The sequence below is a fragment of the Bufo bufo genome, chromosome 5, assembly GCF_905171765.1.
Source record: "Bufo bufo chromosome 5, aBufBuf1.1, whole genome shotgun sequence".
Taxonomy (NCBI): Eukaryota; Metazoa; Chordata; class Amphibia; order Anura; family Bufonidae; genus Bufo; species Bufo bufo.
In genome coordinates, this window is record NC_053393.1 from 497,679,268 (window position 1) to 497,700,684 (window position 21,417).

The 21,417-nt window shown below is 44.6% G+C and overlaps 1 protein-coding gene across 1 annotated transcript in view; it reads left to right on the top strand.

Annotated features, from left to right (window-relative positions):
• CCNY (cyclin Y) overlaps window positions 1-21,417 on the top strand; it is a 149,108-nt gene that overhangs the window by 43,967 nt on the left and 83,724 nt on the right. The gene's annotated exons all lie outside the window — the stretch shown is intronic.

A 21,417-nucleotide genomic window follows, 5' to 3' on the forward strand; every position in this document is an offset into this window, starting at 1 on the left:
CTAACAGTCGCCTCATCCCGCAAAAAATGAGCTCCTACCTGAGACAATCGCCTAAAAAATAAAAAAAACTATGGCTCAGAATATGGAGACACTAAAACATAATTTTTTTGTTTTAAAAAAGCTGTTATTGTGTAAAACTTGCATAAATAATAAAAAAAAAGTATACATATTGGGTATCGCCGCGTCCGTATCGACCGGCTCTAAAAAATATCACATGACCTAACCCATGAGATGAACACCGTAAAAAATTTAAAATAAAAACTCTGCTAAATAAACCATTTTTTGTCACCTTACATCACAAAAAGTGTAACAGCAAGCGATCAAAAAGTCATATGCACCCCAAAATAGTGCCAATCAAACCGTCATCTCATCTTGCAAAAAATGAGACCCTACCTAAGATCGCCCAAAAACTGAAAAAATTATGGCGCTCAGATTATGGAAACACTAAAACATGATTTATTTATTTTTGCTTCAAAAATGAAATCATTGTGTAAAACTTACATAAATAAAAAAAAGTATACATATTAGGTATCGCAGCGTCCGTGACAACCTGGTCTATAAAAATATCACATGATCTAACCTGTCAGACAAATGTTGTAAATAACAAAAAATAAAAATGGTGCCAAAACGGCTATTGTTACCTTGCCTCACAAAAAGTGTAATATAGAGCAACCAAAAATCATATGTACCCTAAACTAGTACCAACAATACTGCCACCCTATCCCGTAGTTTCTAAAATGGGGCAACTTTTTGGGAGTTTCTACTCTAGGGGTGCATCAGGGGGCTTCAAATGGGACATGGTGTAAAAAAAAAAAAACAGTCCAGCTAAACCTGCCTTCCAAAAACCGTATGGTATTCCTTTCCTTCTGCGCCCTGCCGTGTGCCCGTACAGCGGTTTATGACCACATATGGGGTGTTTCTGTAAACTACAGAATCAGAGCCATAAATATTGTTTTGTTTGGCTGTTAACCCTTGCTTTGTAACTGGAAAAAAATTATTAAAATTGAAAATCTGCCAAAAATGTGAAATTTTGAAATTGTATCTCTATTTTCCATTAATTCTTGTGGCACACCTGAAGGGTTAACAAAGTTTGTAAAATCAGTTTTGAATACCTTGAGGGGTGTAGTTTATAGAATGGGGTCATTTTTGGGTGGTTTCTATTATGTAAGCCTCGCAAAAAGTGACTTCAGACCTGAACTGGTCCCTAAAAATTGGGTTTTTGAAAATTTCTGAAAAATTTCAAGATTTGCTTCTAAACTTCTAAGACTTGTAAAAGCCTTGTAAACTATAATATCCTTCCCAAAATGATCCAAACATTAAGTAGACATATGGGGAATGTAAAGTAATAACTATTTTTGGAGGTATTACTATGTATTATAGAAGTAGAGAAATTGAAACTTGGAAATTTGCAATTTTTTTTTACAAATTTTTGGTAAATTTGGTATTTTTTTATAAATAAAAAATTTTTTGACTTCATTTTACCAGTGTCATGAAGTACAATATGTGACGAAAAAACAATCTCAGAACGGCCTGGATAAGTCCAAGCGTTTTAAAGTTATCACCACTTAAAGTGACACTGGTCAGATTTGCAAAAAATGGCCAAGTCCAGAAGGTGAAATAGGGCAGAGTCCTTAAGGGGTTAAAGAGATCAGACAGGTGCTACTAAGTTAGATTAATGAGTGGAGTAGAGGTGGACTTTTTAAAGGCACAGTAACAGGTCTTTGAGAGCCAGAATTCTTGCTTTTTCTCAGGTGTTCAAATACTTATGTTCAGCAGTGCAAGACAAATTCTTAATCGTACAATGTGATTTCCTGAATTTTTTATATATATTTTTATTTATTCTGTGTCAGAGTGGGAATGCACCTACAATGTGAATTTCAGACCCCTCCATGATTTCTAAGTGGGAGAACTTGCAAAATAGCAGTGTGTTCAGATACTTCTGTTCCTCACTGTATTTACACATGCCCTCTTCCCTCGTCGTGGTTCGCGGCGTGTTTCTTGGAACATTGCGCAGACACGATTCTGATCTTTGCTCAAACTGATAATGATTTGCATTTTCAGGCAGGAAAATCTGCCTCCATCTCATCACCTCATCTGCTAAAATAATAAATACGTGCCATCTGGCAGATGGTATATTGGAACTTATTTTATTTTTTATTTTTTTTAGCTTATTTTTATATTAAAGAAAACTTAAATCACACTTTCATCTTACAGTATTTATGATGAGATGAGATCAGTACGTTTTTATGTACAGGAATAGGCGTTACTTTACAGCAATAGGTCACCTGCCGTACACCTTAAAGGGCTTTTTCAAGTTCCTGATATTGATGACTTCTCCTCAGGATAGGTCATTAATATCCAATCTACTGGCCCGACACCCCTCATCCTCATCGATCACTTTGAATGGAACAGGAAGCACAGTGCCGTTCAAAGTGTAGTGGCCGTACTGGGTTACTGCATCTACACCCCTATTCACTTCAGTGGGAGCTGAGCTGCAATAACCCAGCATGGCCACTACACTTAGAATGGCGCTGTGCTTCTTGTTCTTTTCAAGAGCTAGTTCTAGCACCAGAAGCTGCAGGATACAGTTGATCGGGGAAGGTGCTGGGTGTCGGGCCTTTGTTGATTGGATATTAATGACCTATCCTAAGGTTAGGTCATCAATATCAGGAGTATGGAAAAACCCTTAACTTATTTATGCTAGGGAATTATATGTATAGAAGCTCCCTATTTGAGCCCTATTGGCCAAAACCTAGTACAGCCAGAGCAATTTGGGAGAACACGTAGAGGAAATCGGGTTCCCCATTGCTGCCTTTTCTCTGCAGAATATTGGTGAAGCTTATGAAGTGAGAGATGAACATAATGGCAGATCACTGGGAAAGATGTTGTGGAGCGGCGGTGGGAAGGATTCCTAAATGATGTCTTCAGTTCCTGACTTTCATATAAAATGTTTCTCTAGATTTTGGGGTCATTAAAGGAGATATCTCACAAAAATTATTCATTGGATAGGCCGTAGATTTTCCAACCACTGGGAACCCCCACAGTCCTGAGAACGTAGGAGCCCTGAATCCCCCTTTTTTGAATGGAGCAGCTTTGTGACAAATTACTTCATCCCGAAGCACATTTCTTTGTAAGTAGTGGGTGCAATGATTGGGAGCGGCGATTGCACCCCCGTCATTGTACCCCATGAAATGCTGTGTATGCATGATCGTGGTATCTGATATAAATTACAAAGTGTATAATAAATAATAATAATACTTACCAGATCTATTTGCTCGAGACGGATCTCCCGCTGCCATCTTGATTGCCGGCATGGCATGAAATCGTCATGCTGGCCCGCTTGTTGACGTCATACGTCGCCACGCGGGATTTCGGCCTGTCGTGAGCAAATGGATCAGGTAAGAACTATTATTATTATTATTTTTTTTTGGTCTATTTCAGGTTAAATCAATTCACTACCGCGAAGCACCAGGAATTTCGGCTTTTCCGCGAATCAAATTTATCCTGAAATTTGGATCCAAATACACTTCGTGGACTTTGGCTATAAAAAAAATGAAGGGTTCTGGTTGGCTAGGTGAGATGCCTTTGATGGAGCTGGGATTTGGCAGATATTTGGCCAATTTACAACTCAATGCTACTTAATGGGGTTTTACAAAACTCCATTAACGCGACGCTGACTTTGAGGGTGTGATGAGGATTTACGTTTGCTCCAGCATGCCTGCAAACACACGGGGATTTTGTTGCTGAGGATTAGCAGATAATTTTTTGGCAGGACTGTTTGTCCAGAGATAAGCGTGTGGCTTATATGGAGATCCCCATAGTTGCCAACAGTCCCAAATTTACAGGAACTGTTCCTAATTTTTAGAGGCAGTCGCAGCAAATTCTAGCTGTCCGGGGCTAAAATGAGTGGCTTATGTAAGCCTCACCCTAAGGGCATGTTCACATCTGCGTTGGAAGCTCAGTTTGTGGTCGCTGTCCCAGATGAAATCAAAAACAGTGGAGAGAAAAGTCTTCATGCAGGAAGTCTTCCTTCTCTAGAAAAGTGTTCTCCCCGACTGAAACTGAATGGATCCCCTTATGGTCCGTGCCATCTGTTTGGCTGAATCGACACATATGTTTTCGTTGTTTTGCTCCTATAACTCAGATAAAAATGAATTACTTTATTGACTCAGAACATAGTAGAAAAATATTAAAACCAGCGTTTCGGACATACAAGCCTTCGTTTTTATTTGTATGTCGGATCGATCCACGTTTTTCCAGGACAACATACCGCCTACCATAATAATGCTGAGAGCATCAGACCTTTATGTACCTGGTAGAGCCAACTGGGAAATTTCCCTGTAGGGTCTGTGGCCAGTCCGCCCCCATGTACGGATCCCATTTAGGATGTATGGAGCTGTCACAGATATTTCTGCAACCAATCTGCCATGTGTGAACACGTGCGATCATTCAACTGGGACTGTCTGAACCCTGTAAGTACTTTGTAATCAGTTAAAGATGACTTGTCACCTCTCCTGACAGGTCTGTTTTATAACTACTTAAAGAGGACCTTTCACCATAATAAAACCTCTAAACTAACTATACAGACGTGTAGAGCGGCACCCAGGGATCCCCCTGCACTTACTGTTATCCCCGGGCGCAGCTCCGTTCTCCGGTTATAGCCTCCGGTATCTTCATAGTTATGCTCCACCCAGGGGATCCTGCCGGTGTCTTTCTCCCATGCTGTAGCGCTGGCCAATCGCAGCGCTCAGCTCATAGCCTGAGAGAGAAAAAAACCTCTCAGGCTATGAGCTGAGCGCTGCGATTGGCCAGCGCTACAGCATAGGAGAAAGAGACGGCGTCAGGTTCCCCTGGGTGGAGCCTAACTATGAAGATACCGGAGGCTATACCGGGAGAACTGAGCGGCGCCCGGGGATAACAGTAAGTGCAGGGGGATCCCTGGGCGCCGCTCTACACGTCTGTATATTCAGTTTAGAGGTTTTATTATGGTGAAAGGTCATCTTTAACCACCTCCCGACCGCCTAACGCACGGATGCGTCCGGAAGGTGGTTGATTCATTCCTCCTGGACGCATCCGTGCGTCATCTCGCGAGACGCGAGATTTCGGGTATTGCCGGCCCGCGCATGCGCATCGCGGGCCGGCAAAAGTTAAAGAACAATTTCGTCACCAGCCTGCCAGCAACGATCATTGGCTGGCAGGCTGGCGATTTTCAAAAAATCCAATCACAAGCCATATAACAGATCATATTAGTAAATATGATCTGTTATATGGCTTGTCTGCTCCTGTGCTGGTCCTTTTCGTCGGTTGGATCCAGCACAGGAGCAGACTGAACTGTGAGTACACCAAACACTACACCTTAGCCCCAGATCACCCCCCTGCACCCCAATTAACCCTTTGATCACCCCTTTGATCGCCCCTGTCAATCACTAGTGAAAGGAAAAAAAGTGATCAGTGTAAACTGTCACTTTTTTTTTTCCACTAGTATTGGCTGTTAGGTTTTAGGGATAGTTTAGGCCCCTTGGTTAGGTAGTTAGCGTCAGTTAGCGCCCAGCCCACTGCACCGCAGTCACTTTTATTCGCTGATTAGCGTATCGCTAATCAGCATTTGTACTTTTATAGTATCTGTAAGTGATCAAAACTGATCACTGTCAGATCTATACTTGTATTAGTGTCACCTTAGCTCGCCCTCCACCCAAAACGCAGTGTTTGCCCGATCAGGCCTGATCGGTCGCCCACACGTGCGTTCACCCACGCCCGCCCCGCCGCAGTGACAAAAAATTTTTTGTTTTTTGATCACTGCACATTCACTGTACACGCACTGCGGCGATAAAAAAATCAGTTTTGATATTTTTTATCAACCGCAGCGGCCTCCGGTACTTCGCTAGCCTCCCCTTTGTAAGACAGGTTTGCTTTTTTTCTTGGGTAGTCTCAGGGAATACCCCTAAATTTAGTAGTCCAAAATGTCAAACAGGGGGTATTCTTCTGAAGAGGCCTACAGGATTCTGACCCAGTCGGATGAGGAGTGGGAACCCTCATCTGACGAATCTAGCGGGTCAGAATATGAACCTGTGGAAAGCAGTGGCTCTCTGACCCAAAGTTCGGACGAGGAGGCTGAGGTCCCTGATAGCACCAGGCGTACCCGGCCCCGTGTCGCTAGACCACAGGTTACGCAGGATCCGCTTCAAGAGCAGCAGAGTGGGGCTGTCGCTGCCGGATCACGTGGTGAGGCATACACCAGCAGCGCAGCCCTTCCTGGACCTAGTACCAGCACTGCCGTACAACATGGTGAAGTAGCGAGCACCAGAAGGGCAGTTGAAGCTGGTACGGTGGCACGTGCAGTAGTTACCCCGTCGCAGCCACCGCACAGACAGGCCCGTAGAGCCCCTAGAGTCCCTGAGGTGCTGGCAAACCCTGATTGGCAGTCACCAACTTCAGCCGCACCTGTAGTTCCCCCTTTCACCGCCCAGTCTGGAGTTCGGGTTGAGACGGCTCAAATCGGTTCGGCCCTGGGATTTTTTGAGCTGTTCTTGACTGCGGAGCTCTTGGACTTAGTCGTGGCAGAGACAAACCGGTATGCCACACAATTTATAACCGCAAACCCGGGAAGCTTTTATGCCCAGCCTTTCCGGTGGAAACCAGTCCAAGTTTCCGAAATTAAAATTTTTCTGGGCCTTCTCCTCAACATGGGTCTAACTAAAAAGCATGAATTGCGGTCATATTGGTCCACGAACCCAATTCATCACATGCCCATGTTCTCTGCTGCTATGTCCAGGACACGATTTGAGACCATCCTCCGTTTTCTGCATTTTAGCGACAACACCACCTCCCGTCCCAGAGGCCACCCAGCTTTTGACCGGCTCCACAAAATTCGGCCCCTCATAGACCATTTCAACCAGAAATTTGCAGATTTGTATACCCCCGAGCAAAACATCTGCATAGACGAGTCCCTAATACATTTTACCGGGCGCCTTGGCTTCAAACAATACATCCCAAGCAAGCGTGCCCGGTATGGGGTCAAATTGTATAAGCTCTGTGAAAGGGCCACAGGCTATACCCACAAATTTCGTGTCTATGAGGGAAAAGATCAGACCCTGGAGCCGGTCGGTTGCCCTGACTACCTGGGGAGCAGTGGGAAGACAGTCTGGGACTTGGTGTCACCCTTATTCGGCAAGGGGTACCATCTTTATGTGGACAATTTCTACACAAGTGTGGCCCTCTTTAGGCATTTGTTTCTAGAACGGATTTGCGCCTGTGGCACCGTGCGACCTAGTCGCCGGGGCTTCCCCCAACGGCTTGTTACCACCCGTCTTGCAAGGGGGGAGAGGGCTGCCTTGTGTAATGAAGAACTGCTCGCGGTGAAATGGAGAGACAAGCGTGACGTTTACATGCTCTCCTCCATTCACGCAGACACGACAATCCAAATTGAGCGAGCAACCCGTGTCATTGAAAAGCCCCTCTCAGTCCACGACTATAATTTGCTCATGGGAGGGGTGGACTTCAATGACCAGATGTTGTCTCCGTATTTAGTTTCCCGCAGAACCAGACGCTGGTATAAGAAGGTGTCTGTATATTTGATTCAATTGGCGCTGTATAATAGTTTTGTTCTCTACAGTAAGGCTGGGAGAACACGATCCTTCCTCAAATTCCAGGAAGAGATCATCGAGAACCTCCTGTATCCAGAAGGTTCCGTGGCCCCATCCACCAGTGTAGTTAGCCGTCTACACGAGCGACATTTCCCCAATGTCGTTGCTGGTACCTCAATCCAACCGTCACCCCGAAAAAGATGTCGTGTCTGTAGCAGGAGTGGAATAAGGCGTGACACCCGCTATTTCTGTCCTGACTGCCCTGACCACCCTGCCCTATGCTTAGGAGAGTGTTTCCGGAAGTACCACACACAGGTACACCTAGCATAGGGATCACATCTCACCAGGACAGGCACACAGGGCTATTAGGGCCCATTCACTCACAGCTGCTGCAAACGTCTCCTTTCACATGGGACAAAGTGCATAACGTACTTCGCCACATCTTTGGGCGATTTGCGCTTTGCACATTGACCCATGGGGAAGGAGAGGTTTGTTCTATAAAGGTAAAAAAAAAACAAAAAAAAAAAAAACACCAGTAAGCAAAAAGGTTAATGTTCAGTTCAAAAAGTTAAAGTTTCTATGTTCTCTTCCAAAGTTAATAAAATTATTGTGTTGCGGCCTGGTTTTTTCTCTTTTTTTTTTTTTTTTTTACCTTCCAGGTGGACCAACCGATCGACTAGCTGCAGCACTGATGTGCATTCGGACAGAAGCATTGCGCTGCTGTCAGATTACACGCAAGTCGGTGTATGCGGCGCTGCAAGACGAGATTTCTCCTCTGCAGTAAAAGATACGTTTGCCGAGGCATATGAGCTGAGGAGGTGGCGGTGTTCATATACTTTGGCAAACACTTTGTATATATAAAAAAAAAAATCCCGGCAATGATTTATTCATCCACATCGATTGATGTGAATGGAGAAATCGGGTTTGCCAGGGCATACGAGCTAAGTGGGCATGGATGTTGGGCGGAGCTCCTATGTCCTGGCAGACGCCTTTCCCCTCCTTTTTCTTTTTTTGGCAGAGATTTTTTCATCCACATTGATCGATGCGAATGAAGAAATCTGTGCTGTTCATTTTTTTCTTTCAGCCCAGCGGCTGAACGGAAAAAAAAAATCTCATTACCTGTATGCTCAATATAAGGAGAATAGCAGAAACTCCTAATGCTGGGCATACATGTAATGATTGCGGAGACCCTCAAATGCCAGGGCAGTACAAACACCCCACAAATAACACCATTTTGGAAAGAAGACACCCCAAGGTATTCGCTGAGGGGCATATTGAGTCCATGAAAGATTGAAATTTTTGTCCCAAGTTAGCGGAAAGGGAGACTTTGTGAGAACAAAATCCAAAAAATCAATTTCCGCTAACTTGTGCCAAAATTTTTTTTTTTCAATGAACTCGCCATGCCCCTCATTGAATACCTTGGGGTGTCTTCTTTCCAAAATGGGGTCACATGTGGGGTATTTATACTGCCCTGGCATTTTAGGGGCCCCAAAGCGTGAGAAGAAGTCTGGTATCCAAATGTCTAAAAATGCCCTCCTAAAAGGAATTTGGGCCCCTTTGCCCACCTAGGCTGCAAAAAAGTGTCACACATATGGTATCTCCGTATTCAGCAGAAGTTGGGGAATATGTTTTGGGGTGTCATTTTACATATACACATGCTGGGTGAGATAAATATCTTGGTCAAATGCCAACTTTGTATAAAAAAAATGGGAAAAGTTGTCTTTTGCCAAGATATTTCTCTCACCCAGCATGGGTATATGTAAAATGACACCCCAAAACACATTCCCCACCTTCTCCTGAGTACGGAGATACCAGATGTGTGACACTTTTTTGCAGCCTAGGTGGGCAAAGGGGCCCACATTCCAAAGAGCACCTTTCAGATTTCACAGGTCATTTACCTACTTACCAGACATTAGGGCCCCTGGAAAATGCCAGGGCAGTATAACTACCCCACAAGTGACCCCATTTTGGAAAGAAGACACCCCAAGGTATTCCGTGAGGGGCATGGCAAGTTCCTAGAATTTTTTATTTTTTGTCACAAGTTAGTGGAAAATGATGATTTTTTTTTTTTTTTTTTTTTTTTTCATACAAAGTCTCCTATTCCACTAACTTGTGACAAAAAAAAAAAAATTCCATGAACTCACTATGCCCATCAGCGAATACCTTGGGGTCTCTTCTTTCCAAAATGGGGTCACTTGTGGGGTAGTTATACTGCCCTGGCATTCTAGGGGCCCAAATGTGTGGTAAGGAGTTTGAAATCAAATTCTGTAAAAAATGACGAGTGAAATCCGAAAGGTGCTCTTTGGAATATGGGCCCCTTTGCCCACCTAGGCTGCAAAAAAGTGTCACACATCTGGTATCTCCGTACTCAGGAGAAGGTGGGGAATGTGTTTTGGGGTGTCATTTTATATATACCCATGCTGGGTGAGAGAAATATCTTGGCAAAAGACAACTTTTCCCATTTTTTTATACAAAGTTGTCATTTGACCAAGATATTTATCTCACCCAGCATGGGTATATGTAAAATGACACCCCAAAACACATTCCTCAACTTCTCCTGAGTACGGGGATACCAGATGTGTGACACTTTTTTGCAGCCTAGGTGGGCAAAGGGGCCCATATTCCAAAGAGCACCTTTCGGATTTCACAGGTCATTTTTCACTGAATTTGATTTCAAACTCCTTACCACACATTTGGGCCCCTAGAATGCCAGGGCAGTATAACTACCCCACAAGTGACCCCATTTTGGAAAGAAGAGACCCCAAGGTATTCGCTGATGGGCATAGTGAGTTCATGGAAGTTTTTATTTTTTGTCACAAGTTAGTGGAATATGAGACTTTGTATGAAAAAAAAAAAAAAAAAAAAAATCATCATTTTCCACTAACTTGTGACAAAAAATAAAAAATTCTAGGAACTCGCCATGCCCCTCACGGAATACCTTGGGGTGTCTTCTTTCCAAAATGGGGTCACTTGTGGGGTAGTTATACTGCCCTGGCATTCTAGGGGCCCAAATGTGTGGTAAGGAGTTTGAAATCAAATTCAGTAAAAAATGACGAGTGAAATCCGAAAGGTGCTCTTTGGAATATGGGCCCCTTTGCCCACCTAGGCTGCAAAAAAGTGTCACACATCTGGTATCTCCGTACTCAGGAGAAGGTGGGGAATGTGTTTTGGGGTGTCATTTTATATATACCCATGCTGGTGAGAGAAATATCTTGGCAAAAGACAACTTTTCCCATTTTTTTATACAAAGTTGTCATTTGACCAAGATATTTATCTCACCCAGCATGGGTATATGTAAAATGACACCCCAAAACACATTCCTCAACTTCTCCTGAGTACGGGGATACCAGATGTGTGACACTTTTTTGCAGCCTAGGTGGGCAAAGGGGCCCATATTCCAAAGAGCACCTTTCGGATTTCACAGGTCATTTTTCACTGAATTTGATTTCAAACTCCTTACCACACATTTGGGCCCCTAGAATGCCAGGGCAGTATAACTACCCCACAAGTGACCCCATTTTGGAAAGAAGAGACCCCAAGGTATTCGCTGATGGGCATAGTGAGTTCATAGAACTTTTTATTTTTTGTCACAAGTTAGTGGAATATGAGACTTTGTAAGAAAAAAAAAAAAAAAAAAAAAAATCATCATTTTCCGCTAACTTGTGACAAAAAATAAAAAGTTCTATGAACTCACTATGCCCATCAGCGAATACCTTAGGGTGTGTACTTTCCGAAATGGGGTCATTTGTGGGGTGTTTGTACTGTCTGGCCATTGTAGAACCTCAGGAAACATGACAGGTGCTCAGAAAGTCAGAGCTGCTTCAAAAAGCGGAAATTCACATTTTTGTACCATAGTTTGTAAACGCTATAACTTTTACCCAAACCATTTTTTTTCTACCCAAACATTTTTTTTTTATCAAAGACATGTAGAACTATAAATTTAGAGCAAAATTTCTATATGGATGTCGTTTTTTTTTGCAAAATTTTACAACTGAAAGTGAAAAATGTCATTTTTTTGCAAAAAAATCGTTAAATTTCGATTAATAACAAAAAAAGTAAAAATGTCAGCAGCAATGAAATACCACCAAATGAAAGCTCTATTAGTGAGAAGAAAAGGAGGTAAAATTCATTTGGGTGGTAAGTTGCATGACCGAGCAATAAACGGTGAAAGTAGTGTAGGTCAGAAGTGTAAAAAGTGGCCTGGTCTTTCAGGGTGTTTAAGCACTGGGGGCTGAGGTGGTTAAATTCCCCTTGTAATAAAAATTCCAGAGCATCTGTTCTTCTGACTGTTGTGCCTTTCCTTTATTATACCTGCTAGAAGTTATGAATTTTCAGCAGTCTGCAGTGAAGGTCCAGATGGGTGCTATTTGTTGGGGGTGTGTCCCTGCACAGTCTGACATTATCCAATCAGTGCTGCCAATGTCAGACTGTGCAGTGACACCCCCCTTCCCCCAGCTGGTAACACCCAGCTGGACCTTCATAGCACAATGCTAGCAATTCATTAATAAACTTCTACTAGGAATAATTAAGGAATGGCACAACATAGAAAATAGATGCTGACATGGGGAATGCATGTAGTCACTTAAAGGGGTTTTCCCATCTCAGACAATTGGAGCATATTGCTAGGATATTCCCAGATTGTCTGATAGGTGAAGGCCTATCTTTGGGAACCGCACCTTCACTGAGAACGGAGCCCTGAAAGTTATGGAGGGCGCATGCGCAGCCGCCCTCCATTCATTTCTATGGGGCCGCTGAAAATAGCTGAGTGCTGGCTTGGCTATTTCCGTTGACCCCATAGAAATGAATGGGAAGGGTGACCGTGCAAGCGCGGTGCACTACTATTGATTACTACCGGGAGCGCTTGGTGGTGGCCGGACCTCCGGCCACCACCTTCTCCGTTCTCGGTGTACATGTGAGACCCCCACCTATCAGTCAATGGGGGCATATCCTAGCGATATGCCCCCATTGTCTGAGACGGGAATACCCCTGTAAATGGACATGTCAGGAGAGGTGGCAGCGCCTCTCTAAGTCTATGGCTTCATGACTTTCTCTAAATAATGCATATAGTACGATAACTACAGGGTAATATTCCGTCCCCTCCTTTGGCCACCTTTTCCTAATCCTCTTGTAACGGACGATCTGATATGCTACATTAAGACATTCAGCAATTTCTAATGGATTAGGGATGGATTTTGACAGATGGCTGTAATTGTTCAGAAAAGCCATGCGTTCTGTTAATTAGCGTGGCCCTTGCAGTAGCGCCGAATTCCTATTGATTTGTTCTGCTTGATTAAATGATAACTCTGGGGGTTAGGCCTGGCGCACTGTGACGGGGGGGGGCTACATCTGCTGACAGATGGCATCGTGTATAGGAAGCGCCACATTTCTACTGATCATTAATAGCCTGCGCGCGGCTGGTCACTGCTTCCCTAATATCACTTTGAGCTTTCCTCCGGAATACTGGAAAATTCTAATGAGAAGCAGAAGGGAGGAACCGTTCTCTTTTGATATAATTAATAATTAAGTGATTAATTTTCCATAATGACGCTATTCTGTAATTAGGGGATGGGTAAATTGCAGTGATCTGTATGCCGCCTTTATTCCACAGCAAGTCATTTGTGATTGTCATAAATGAAAAGCAGCTGGAGAAATGGAACATTTGTCTACAGACCGTATGTGTGGGAAAAGCCAAGCGTGATTTCACGAGCCAGCACCGCTCAAAAATATGGGGTATAGTCAGTCCCCATACACATCAGTGCGTTGTAAGCAGGACCGGCCGAGAGCGGAGGGTTCAGCTAACAGTCTAGCGTGTATGTGGAGCTTTTGACCCTTTCCCCCGACTATGCCCCCCGGGCATACTGAATATTTTCACCCGATACTTTGGTTCTCCAAGGAATAGGCCAGATTCAGACAAGCCAGCTTAAAGGGGTTGTCCGCTTTTTTACGATTGATGACCTGTCTATCCCACGGCCTCTGTCCATAACAAGGAATATTTGATAGTTTTTGAAGCCAGAACCAGGAATGCATTAAAGAACCCGAATATGGAAACCAAGGTTTACCCAAATCTCAGCTCTTCTCGTACCTGTATTTCCTGGTACCAGCCTATGTACAACCCCCGCTCTGCCAATGGCCACCTACTCTTCAAATACATGCACATCAAAGTAGTCTTGAATTCTATGGATGGTCCTCCTACTACAAAAGGAACATTGACGCTACTTAGCGACTGCTTATTGGTGATTGCTTCATGTACAGTCGTGGCCAAAAGTTTTGAGAATGACACAGATATTAGGCCTCTTTCACACTTGCGTTGTTGGGATCCGGCGTGCACTTCCGTTGGGATCCGGAAAAACGCAAGTGTACTGAAAGCATTTGAAGACGGAGCCGTCTTCAAAATGCTTTTAGTGTTACTATGGCACCCAGGACGCTATTAAAGTCCTGGTTGCCATAGTAGTAGTGGGGAGCGGTATACTTAGTCCGTGCGGCTCCCGGGGCGCTCCAGAATGACGTCAGAGCGCCCCATGCGCATGGATGACTTGATCCATGTGATTACGTGATCCAAGCGCTTGGGGCGCCCTGACGTCACTCTGGAGCGCCCGGGAGCCGCACGGACGGTAAGTACACTGCTCCCCCGCTCCCCACTACACTTTACCATGGCAACCAGGACTTTAGCGTCCCGGCAGCCATGGTAACCACTCTAAAAAAGCTAAATGTCGGGTCCGGCAATGCGCCGAAACGACGTTTAGCTTAAGTCCGGATCAATGCCTTTCAATGGGCATTAATTCCGGATCCGGCCTTGCGGCAAGTGTTCAGGATTTTTGGCCGGAGCAAAAAGCGCAGCATGCTGCGGTATTTTCTCCGGCCAAAAAACGTTCCGTTCCGGAACTGAAGACATCCTGAACGGATTTCTCTCCATTCAGAATGCATTAGGATAAAACTGATCAGGATTCTTCCGGCGTAGAGACCCGACGACGGAACTCTATGCCGGAAGAAAAGAACGCAGGTGTGAAAGAGCCCTAAGTTTTCACAAAGTTTGCTGCTAAACTGCTTTTAGGTCTTTGTTTCAGTTGTTTCTGTGATGTAGTGAAATATAATTACATGCACTTCATACGTTTCAAAGGCTTTTAGGGCTCTTTCACACCTGCGTTATTGTCTTCCGGCATAGAGTTCCATCGTCGGGGCTCTATGCCGGAAGAATCCTGATCAGGATTATCCTAATGCATTCTGAATGGAGAGTAATCCGTTCAGGATGCATCAGGATGTCTTCAGTTCCGGTACGGAACGTTTGTTGGCCGGAGAAAATACCGCAGCATGCTGCGCTTTTTGCTCCGGCCAAAAATCCGGAACACTTGCCGCAAGGCCGGATCCGGAATTAATGCCCATTGGAAGGCATTGATCCGGATCCGGCCTTAAGCTAAACGTTGTTTCGGCGCATTGCCGGAGCCGACATTTAGCTTTTTCAGAGTGGTTACTATGGCTGCCGGGACGCTAAAGTCCTGACAGCCATGGTAAGTGTAGCGGGGAGCGGGGGAGCAGTGTACTTACCGTCCGTGCGGCTCCCCGGGCGCTCCAGAGTGACGTCAGGGCGCCCCAAGCGCATGGATCACGTGATCGCATGGATCACGTCATCCATGCGCATGGGGCGCTCTGACGTCATTCTGGAGCGCCCCGGGAGCCGCACGGACTGTAAGTATACCGCTCCCCGCTCCTACTATGGCAACCAGGACTTTAATAGCGTCCTGGGTGCCATAGTAACACTGAAAGCATTTGGAAGACGGTTCCGTCTTCAAATGCTTTCAGTACACTTGCGTTTTTCCGGATCCGGCAGGCACCTCCGGCAACTGAAGTGCATGCCGGATCCCAACAACGCAAGTGTGAAAGAGGCCTTATCGACAATTACATGACATTTATGCAGAGTCAGTATTTGCAGTGTTGGCCCTTCTTTTTCAGGACCTCTGCAATTCGACTGGGCATGCTCTCAATCAACTTCTGGGCCAATTCCTGACTGATGGCAACCCATTCTTTCATAATCACTTCTTGGAGTTTGTCAGAATTAGTGGGTTTTTGTTTGTCCACCCGCCTCTTGAGGATTGACCACAAGTTCTCAATGGGATTAAGATCTGGGGAGTTTCCAGGCCATGGACCCAAAATGTCAACGTTTTTGTCCCCGAGCCACTTAGTTATCACTTTTGCCTTCTGGCACGGTGCTCCATCGTGCTGGAAAATGCATTGTTCTTCACCAAACTGTTGTTGGATTGTTGGAAGAAGTTGCTGTTGGAGGGTGTTTTGGTACCGTTCTTTATTCATGACTGTGTTTTTGGGCAAAATTGTGAGTGAGCCCACTCCCTTTGATGAGAAGCAACCCCACACATGAATGGTCTCAGGATGCTTTACTGTTGGCATGACACAGGACTGATGGTAGCGCTCACCTTTTCTTCTCCGGACAAGCCTTTTTCCAGATGCCCCAAACAATTGGAAAGAGGCTTCATCGGAGAATATGACTTTGCCCCAGTCCTCAGCAGTCCATTCACCAAACTTTCTGCAGAAAATCAGTCTGTCCCTGATGTTTTTTTTTGGAGAGAAGTGGCTTCTTTGCTGCCTTTCTTGACACCAGGCCATTTTCCAAAAGTCTTCGCCTCACTGTGCGTGCAGATGCGCTCACACCTGCCTGCTGCCATTCCTGAGCAAGCTCTGCACTGGTGGCACTCCGATCCCGCAGCTGAATCCTCTTTAGGAGACTATCCTGGCGCTTGCTAGACTTTCTTGGACGCACTGAAGCCTTCTTAACAAGAATTGAACCTCTTTCCTTGAAGTTCTTTATGATCCTATAAATTGTTGATTGAGGTGCAATCTTAGTAGCCACAATATCCTTGCCTGTGAAGCCATTTTTATGCAACCCAATGATGGCTGCACGCGTTTCTTTGCAGGTCACCATGGTTAACAATGGAAGAACAATAATTTCAAGCATCACCCTCCTTTTAACATGTCAAGTCTGCCATTTTAACCCAATCAGCCTGACATAATGATCTCCAGCCTTGTGCTCGTCAACATTCTCACCTGAGTTAACAAGACGATTACTGAAATGATCTCAGCAGGTCCTTTAATGACAGCAATGAAATGCAGTGGAAAGTTTTTTTTGGGATTAAGTTAATTTTCATGGCAAAGAAGGACTATGCAATTCATCTGATCACTCTTCATAACATTCTGGAGTATATGCAAATTGCTATTATAAAAACTTAAGCAGCAACTTTCCAATATTTATGTAATTCTCAAAACATTTGGCCACGAATGTAGATGATATTCTTCTGAATGCTCCCATTATGTAGGATACATCGAATGTAAGCTTTTTTTCAGACTGTGTTGTTAGTTACTGCTGAAACCTAATGCCTTGTGTTATGCTTTGTATGTAATCCCACGAGCTGTATAGATAGCATTATTTAGTTTATGATGTGCCCTAACTCAGCAGAGGGAGGCTGGCCCTATTCTCTCTGATGGAGGAGCTGTGCAGTTGGACTGCATCAGCCAAGTCTGTCTGGCTCTGCCTGTGAGCCTGAATGAAGCTAAAGTTAAAAAAAAAAAAAAAAAAAAAAGGGTTTTTCTCCACAAAATAGATGTCATTCTTGTGCAGGGTGTATCTGCCAGAGAACAACAATTGTGCCAGGAGTCTAGCCCTGAGGGAAAGGGATACCCAGCTATCCACAGACTGTCTAGGATCATAAGACTGTGTGTGCTAACAAAGGTATGCTTGTTTATGGCACAAGACCTTTGCTGCTGTGGAGAGGGCATTGCTAAGAGCACCCGCCACACCTGTATAAGGGACTGGCTGCCTGTCTGATGATCTGCATCGGGAACTGCGGTACTGATTGTGAGAGTTTTGCACACCTATGATCATTTTGGATGTTCTTTTAAGTGTTTAGAGTGCTTTGGACTACTTTTGCCATCACTGCTGCCTATACACAGATACTGGAAGAAGACTGCACTGTTGTATACGTCTGGACTTTGCCTGTTGCGGTTTGTACTGCAACTCTCATCATCCATAGACTGTTTTCTGTTTCAACTATACTAGGCCTGGTATTGACTCCACTATAAGTCTGTTGGCCCACTGCTTCTGCCATCTTGCCTTGCACCCTGCCAAACACCTAACATTAAAGGGGTTATCCAGGTACAATGTTGACCTATCCTCGGGATTGGTCACCATTATCACATGGGCAGGGGTCTCCCACCAATCAGCTGTTTTAGGGACCCTCCACGCTCACCGGCAGCTTAACAAACACACCGTACATTGTATAGCGGCTGGTCTTGGTATCACAGCCAAGCCCCTTTCACTTCAATGGAGCTGAGCTGCAACTAGGCCATGTGACCGATGAACGTGACGTCCTGTGGCCTAGGAAGAGGTTGCGGAGCTTACAGAGAGATTACCTCTTCTAACAGCTGATCGGCGGGGATCCCGGGTGTTGGACCCCCCACCGATCTGATATTGATGATCTATCCAGAGGATAGGTTATCAATATAAATTAAGGGCACCCCAACTACCACCAGGCAGGAGACCCAGGAAGGTTCAGAGTGTGCACTGAGGGGAAAAAAGGTGCATCCTCCATTCACTGTACAGTTCCAGGGATTGAACTCTGAGCTACGGTACTACCTCTCTTAGGGGGCATAACCACCACTCGCATCCTCTCTGCCTTGTGCCTCCCCTCTGTTGCTGCAATTATTTTTTTTTTGTCTTTGACTGTGTAATGAATGTATTAATAAATCTGGAAACTGAGATATTCAGTTTCTCCGTAATAATAGAGGTGACAGACAGTTGTGGAGTTACCCATGCAAGAGACCCCTCTGCTCCCCATCGAATTCTATATTGATGTATGGTAGCAATGGATTATTTCAGTTTATATATCTGTGCCGTGGTGCTTCCATGGTTGACTCATCAGAGATGTGTACATCTTACTCCCACACTACAGCAGACTTCTCTATACGTGTTTACTGCTGGATCATTTAGCAATTATAGGTGTTCATGTTCTACGTATACATATGATGAACTAAACCGGTAAGTGATAAAGTGTATTTTGTCCAATGCTTGCCGCGCGCGCGCATCTGTTCTGTCTTGGCTTTATCTACATGAACTAACAGTCTAAGGCTTCGTTCACATCACCGTTCAGCCATTCCATTCAAACGGGGCAGGAAAACTGAAAGGATGGATTCGGCGCCGAACGGAGCCCACTGGCCCCATAGACTATAATGGGGTCCATTAGGTTTCCGCTCAGAAGAGGATTTTTGAAGCGGAGACAAAAGTCCTGCATGCACAACTCTAGTCTCCGCTCCAAGTCAAGTTTAAGACTGAACTAATCATCATTTTATTATTTCATTTATTATTCAAAAACTGTCTTTTTCAGGAACCTAGACATAAGGTTTTAACTCTCCATGGGTCATCCAGCCTTGTAAAGTGGGTTAAAAAATTTAAAAAATATCCAGGTCAGCTCTACCGTTATTTTCGGCCACTTTTCTATAATTTAGAAAAATGACACGAAATATTGATAAATAAGTGAAGTCCCACAAAAATGGTCACAAACGATCAGCAATAACTTGGAGCTTATTTTTAATTCTCCATGCTACTATCTGTACGTATATTTAATAAAAATAAAAAAATTACAATTCTGCAGAGTTCGCCCTGGCCACTAAGCTTAAAAATAGTCGCCACCTCTGGGATCCGCACCTACACTGAGAACAAACCCCTGAAAGTGGTGGAGGGTGCACCGCGCATGCGCAACCACCCTCCATTTATTTCTATGGGGCAGCCGAAAATAGCCGCGCTCGGCTAATTTCGTCGGGCCCCATAGTAATGAACAGGAACGGTGGCCACGCAAGCGAGGTGCTCTCCCATTCACCAGTAAAGGGAGAGCACTTGGTGGGGGCTGGACCTGGAGACCTCCAGCCACCACCTTCCCCACTCCGTTGTTGCTGTAGGTGGGTTTTGCACCTATCGGACAATGGGGACATATCCTAGCACTAGGCCCCCATTGTCTGAGATGAGACAACCCCTTTAACTCTAACTGGGAAACTATGATGTGAGTGCTCACTGCTCTCTGATAGCTAGAAAACACATTGGGGGAGATTTATCAAACTGGTGTAAAGTAGAACTGGCTTAGTTGCCCATAGCAACCAATCGGATTCCACCTTTCATTTTTCAAAGCTCCTTTGGGAAATGAAAGGTGAAATCTGATTGGTTGCTAAGGGCAACTAAGCCAGTTCTACTTTACACCAGTTTGATAAATCCCCCCTTATGTAGCTTGAAACTGGTCTAAGATGAGCATAAGACCAATCCACATGATACAGACCCTAAAATGTAGCGTCACTGCATTTCAGTGGTGCTGTACATACCACCATGACGCGTCTAGACTCTATATATTTAACCGAGTTGTCTCCTAGATGTGCTTCTAGAACAGGAGTGGACATTACATAATGTTTCTTGGTCCGAGGGCCACAGTCAAATTGCGCCAGTCCCAAGGGCAGCAAAAATCTTTGCTTCTCTTTGACAGTTCCATAATGATAAGTGGAGTGCCCTGGTAATGGTATGGGTTGAAGGTGGCAGATGGTGGAGTTCTACCACATGTAAAGTTATCTATTGCTGTTCTGGCAGTTTGACAACAAGTGCTGTATACAAAGGGCAGTGTATATAGCGACGAGGGCAGTAGATGGGTACAAACTTCTCTTTCCCAAATGCAAATCTATCATCTGTATTGCACCAAGTGCTGGGCGAGTGCTTTTTGCCGCTTTTATCTCCATCCACCGAGTTCCCCGGACTAGCAATCTGCAGCATGTGACATGTTTGTTCAGGACGTGCTGTCCCCAGAAGCAGCTGGCTGGGAAGAACGATGGGATTTTAAAAGCTTGTTGGTTTGGAGGTTTTAATCATTGTAACAACATTGCTCTCGGCCCTCAGTCCCTGAAACATTTTATTCACACTTCAGTGTATCAAGGGGATAGTTAGGTGTCGTTTTATGGGAGATTTAGGGCTTGAAAGGGGTCTATAAATTAGCGGGCATTAAAGAGCATTTGACTTGTCATCTGATACGAGTCAGGGTTTAAAGAAAGGCACATGGAAGAATAAATTGTGGCCGGTGACGGACAGGAGGGGATTTAGATTTATCTGGTAATAACAGACCCTTAGTAGGAGAGATTGTATTGATTTGGGAGCTGGAGCTTCATCTATCTACAGAGGACAGGTCCTCGGTGTAGCTACTTTTATCTGTGCAAAGTGGTAGTTATGGCATTTTAGGCTGGTTTCACATATGATTTTTTTTGAATCTGGCAGAAAAACAGCCTACCAGACTTCACCGTGTCCAGCATAGCCAAATACTGGTGTTCACCACCAGACCCCTTTGACTATAATGGGATCTGGCCAGCTTCTGGCATGAGTGGTGGGTTTCAGCAGGACAAAAAACGATTGAGCTGGCCAGGGGAGCTGCCATCTCTGTACTTTGCTCTGTTAAAGAGTGTGATTTTTGTGAATGTCCCTAATGCCCTAATTATTTATTATAAAAGCTCCATTCATTCCACAGCGCTGTACATATGAGAAGAGGTATACTTACATAGTACAGACAATTGCACTAAGCATGACCAAGACGAGTTACAAACTGGTAGAGAAGGAGAGAGGGCCCTGCCCGTGAGGGCTTACAATCTACGAGGTATGGGAGAAGGACACAGTAGGTGCGGGTGAAGCTGGTCATGGCGGTATAGAGGCAGCAGGGTCACTGGTTGTAGGCTTGTCTGAAGAGGTGGGTTTTCAGGTTTCTTTTGAAGGATTCCACTGTAGGTGAGAGTCTGATATGTTGGGGTAGTG